The 4,812-nt window shown below is 48.9% G+C and overlaps 1 long non-coding RNA gene across 1 annotated transcript; it reads right to left on the bottom strand.

Moving 5' to 3' along the window:
* Window positions 1-502: 502 nt before the first annotated feature.
* LOC138987518 (uncharacterized) lies at window positions 503-3,703 on the bottom strand. Its single transcript, XR_011463879.1, has 3 exons — window positions 3,282-3,703; window positions 2,218-2,378; window positions 503-1,665 (listed from the first exon to the last, which is right to left on the bottom strand). It is a non-coding gene; the product is annotated as an uncharacterized lncRNA (long non-coding RNA).
* Between the last annotated feature and the right edge of the window lie 1,109 nt (window positions 3,704-4,812).

Genomic DNA, 4,812 nt, shown 5'->3' with positions numbered 1-4,812 from the left:
TGTTGCCAGGGCAACAGTGAGTCAGGCCGAGGCCTCTCCTCGGGCTTTCTGGAAAGCATTTTCAGCTGCTGAAGCCTCTTACTGTTTTCGCCCGGCATCGTGGGGACTTCTAGATGTAGATTTGCAATCAATTCTGCACTGACCACTTCTCGTTGGGTTCCTTGAAATGGGTGTTTTTAGTTAAAACACCAACTAACCCTTCTATTTCTGCTTTCTGCCAAAGGTAACTCCAGGCTAAAATAATTTTTCAAGCAAGAAAAGACAGGAAGGAAGAAAGAACGGAGACAAGGAAGGAAGGAAAGAGAGGGAAGGCAGGAGGGCAGAAGAAAAAACACTGAGTTAAATCAAGGGCTAAGATAGTAAGGGACCTACTGTGAAAACTTCCAGTCAGAAATCAGACCCTAGCCTTGAGTTTATTAGGCATTAATAGTGATTATCAGTATGATTCACTGGGTCCTACCATGTTCCCGACACTGTGCTAAGTAAATACTTTCATTTTCTCTTGGATGCATAGTCCCTCTTACAGATAAAGTTCACAGAGGTGAAGCGATTAGCCCCAGGTCAGTCATGTGGTCAGAATTTAAACGTTGAGTGGGTGCTGCTAACTGCTGTTGTAGCCCGCCTCCCAGTTTCTTCTTCGTGGAACCTCAATACAGAAGGCAAAACAGTCCTTTTTCTCGAATTGCAGCTCTGACTCTCCCGTGGACACGGCAGACAGGCCAGGCCAGCCCAGCAACCTCGGGACAGCACCAGGCCCACCAAACACGAAGACAGAGATGCTGAGCGCCAAGCCAGCCCCCCTCGTTCTGGACCAAGTTCCCCTCTTCTGTGGGGACTTTGGGAAGAGGCTTAACTGCTCAGGCAAGGGGCTCCCTTTCTGTGTGTGTTTCTATGTTGGGACCTACGAAGCCATTCGACAGTCAGAGAAGGAGTTGGGCGACGGAGATGAGCACCAGGACCATGCATCTGCTCCACAATCAAACCGAATTCCTGCCCTAACTCACTTGTTTCGGGCTTGGGCTACCTCTTGGGTCCACACCATTCCTTCCGCTACAACCGATAAATGAAACTCACTGCTTCTCTTTGTGAAATTATCAAACCAGTTCTCAAAATAACTTGAAGACGATAAGACAGGAGCATCACTATTGACCGTTCGTTATCTAGGATAAGGAAAAGCTTATTTTTTTTTTTTTTAGAGGTGCTACACGGCTTGCTGGATCTTAGTTCCCCAGCCAGGGATTGAACCCGGGCCCCCTGCAGTGGAAGCACCGAATCCTAACCACTGGACCGCCAGGAAATTCCTGAAAAGTTGAATTTTAGTGACAAAATGTGCCAATGAAAATTTCTATCCTCACTAGCAATTTTATTTAAATAATGAATAGTGGGACAACAAATTGTTTCCTTCTAGAATCACTATAGTCTAATAAGCATAAAAGCTTTTTAAGAACTACATTCAATCAATTCTTTGTTTACAGAATACACAAATACTAAAGTTACGCCCTCAAAGGACTGAAATTCACTGGATTTCAATTGAGCTAAATTCAATTAAGAAAATTAAACAGGTTATGAAGCATGACATTTGCTTTTCTTCCACTGAAGGTATGATCCAAGAACCATGGTTCCATGGCCAAATTTTCTGCACATCAAGTATACAAATTCTAAAACCTAAGATAAAAAATTGGGGTGTGTATTATCTTACATGGATTGAGTATCATCACTGAAAATCGCCTCATTGATTTTGTCCAAAAGCAAAAGCAGCAAGTTGGTTTGCAAAGCGACACCCTAAACAATTTAATAACAAATGTCCAATTAAAGTTATTACTCATTTCCCACTCTATCTTGAATTTATCAATGCCTTACCAAGCCAAAGGTTTGTGACACATTTTGAAATAAGTTTGGAAAAAAATTAAACCTCATGTCTCATAGTACTACTAAAAAAGTCGACATCCAAGTAACATCAACCTCTAGTATATTTAATTCAAAGGGTAGACATATTGAGAAGAAATAGACACATTTTTCTTGCCCAGATCTGTGCCAGCTCTTCAGAGTCTAGCAATAAGCATAAACTAAACTGCATACAAACATGCTTGGGTGTTCATTTTACCAAAAGGATTAACTTGCCTTAGCATGTTATTGTCATATAACTGAATTTCAGAATTTAATTTACAACACTTCCCCCCCCCAAATGAAAATAGCATTGTTGTTTTTTTTACTTACTGTAAAGGAAACGTCTGAGTCCCAGAGAATAAAAACTTATCTCTGAATTGAATGAGCCCGTTATTTCTCCAAGAGAAAGTATTAAGTCTCATCCGTAAACGTACCAGAAGAGGTTCATTTTATTTACCACCCAGTAGGAAGACTTGAAGCCGTCTCCGCACCTGTGAAATTAAACGGCTTGCTTGGAAGTGTTCCCTCTCTCTCTGTAAAAACTAAATCTATATTTTAGAAACTCTTTCAGAGTCAGGACACAAAATCTTCATCAAATTTGTAACGATCAGCCAAGTTTTCTGCACGTCATCTGTCTGTTTTCAAGCTTTTGGTTTTAGCCCCAGAATTCCCTGTTTAAATAAAACCATTTTCAGAAGCTAAATATGTAAAATAGTTGGAGGCAGAGGGGCTGGGGTTGGGGGCGGGGTGGGCTGCTAAACCCACCTGTTCAGCCCTCCCAGCCTTGGGGGCTGCACTGAGGGGGTCTCTGAGAAGGAAGCTGCTTTAAACCCCACCCCATGCCCCCCCCACCACAAGTTCTGTCAACCCCCTCCCTTGCTTCAGTATTTCCCAGCCTCAATCCAAACTGTGTGTTTAATGTATCCATTGACACATTCTGTGCTTACTCCTTTGATAGGGCACAGGGTTTAAGCTGATTTCTTCCTTTTAGGATACACCTACACGTCTACTGGAGAAGGAAATGGCAAGCCACTCCAGTATTCTTGCCTGGGAAATCCCATGGGCAGAGATGGCAAGCCACTCCAGTATTCTTGCCTGGGAAATCCCATGGGCAGAGAAGCCTGGCCGGCTACAGTCCATGGGGTCACAAGAGTTTTGGACGTGTCTGAGCAACTCAACAGCACCTCTCTAGTCTTTATAACTTCTACATTACCAGGCAGATGTCCGTATCAGGTTCTGCAGTGAGTCCCTATAAATCTCACCAGAGAAGTCTGGCGGGCTAACACCCACCACGAATTCCTGGAAGGCTGAAGGAAATAGCAGCACAGATGTCCAGAAAAGCCCTGTCAGAAGCTGTAAGGATCCCAGAAGTTATTTTTACAGCCATCACTTACTTCCACTGCAGAGGCAAGGGAGGATCAGGCCAAGTTGCAGCCCAAGGACCTCGAACACACAACCTGACTGCGGAGGGCAGGGGGTTGGGAGGGAGCTTTGAGGGTCTCTCTCCTCTGGGCTGTACTGGGCTCCAGGGCGTCCCATCCCTGGCATGGGCCCTGGGCAGCCTACATGTACTCGACCTTCTCAAGGGCAGGCTTCAGGTCATCCCCATGCTGGCTCCAGCATCTGGTCCAAGCAAGGCACTCTACTGTTAAATTAACCAGGGAATAAGACACAGGTGAAAATGTGCAGGAAAGAAACAAGTAAAATACACAAATAAAACCCAGAACTTCTGTCCAGTTGGGATGCAGATGATTTCCTCATTCAAGCTAATCCAAGCCTGTAAAAGATGGCACAGAAAATTTATCCTTCCCTCTGATATCTCAGCCCAAATATCAGGTAGAGTCCCCAGGTCACTGCCTGATCCTCTTAACCAGTCGCAGGGTGGCTTAGGGTGATGACAGAAATCCCTCTGGGCTGCCCTGCCTGTCCAAGGAAGGTCACCCAGCGACCCGATAAGGAGTCCAAGGGCAGGCAGGCAGCAGAGCTGGACTGCAGGGGCACGGAGGAGTGCCATCTCCCTGGCATTCAGGGAGGCCTCCCCCCTTTCCGGGGCTGGCTAAGCTGTTAGACTGTCACTCCTGTGTTTGCACAGGACAGCAGCGATTCCAGGGGCAACACGTAACATGCACACACACACTGGGACCCCCTGTGTAGAGTCCTCTCCCAATCCCAGGCCCCCAGCCCCTTGAAGACTTCCCTGGGGACCCTCCAAGCCCGCCTGGGCTCCCTGGGGGTACAGCCGCACCTGTCCTCAGCCTCTCTCTCCGGCCTCCCAGGTCCATCAATCTGGGCCCCGAGAGTCAGCCCCTGTGAAATGGGAACAGCGTCTGTCTCCCCAGGGCTCTGTGAGCGACGCCGCAGGATGATGGAGCCAGGCCTTAATTTTAATCTATATATTTTTAAGTTACAGATTGGATTTTTATAGCTTTATATAGTTATGTTCTAAATAAATGTGTATTATTTTGTAAACCTAATTTCTAGGGACCTGCATTTTTCAGATTCCTCAGTCGACCCGACCCCTCCCCGCTCACCAGCCGGCCCGAACTCCCTGAGCGCGCGCAGGCCACCGCCAGGCCCTGGGCCTCGCTGGGGCGCGGGCGCCACGTGGGACGGCGGCCGGCGCGTGCTGCCCCCTGCCGGCCAGAGCCCGGAGCCCGGAGGCCGCCGCGCCGCACCTGGCCGCCCGCGGCCGCTCTAGGAACGCGGGGGCCTCTCGGTGGTGGCGCGGGGCCGCCGTCGCGCGCCCAGGAAGAGGTTGTGCCGGGAGCCCGGGGTCCACTGCGCGGGATCTTCTCGTAGGCGCGCCCGGCCTCCCCTACCGAGCTGGCGGCCCCCCCTACCGAGCTGGCGGCCCCCTACCGAGCTGGCGGCCCCCCCTACCGAGCTGGCGGCCCCCCCTACCGAGCTGGCGGCCCGGCGCCGTCC

Source organism: Bos mutus, chromosome 4, assembly GCF_027580195.1.
Source record: "Bos mutus isolate GX-2022 chromosome 4, NWIPB_WYAK_1.1, whole genome shotgun sequence".
In the NCBI taxonomy this organism is placed as follows: domain Eukaryota; kingdom Metazoa; phylum Chordata; class Mammalia; order Artiodactyla; family Bovidae; genus Bos; species Bos mutus.
The sequence above is the reverse complement of the archived record's forward strand: the minus strand, read 5'-3'. Positions and strand labels throughout refer to the sequence as shown.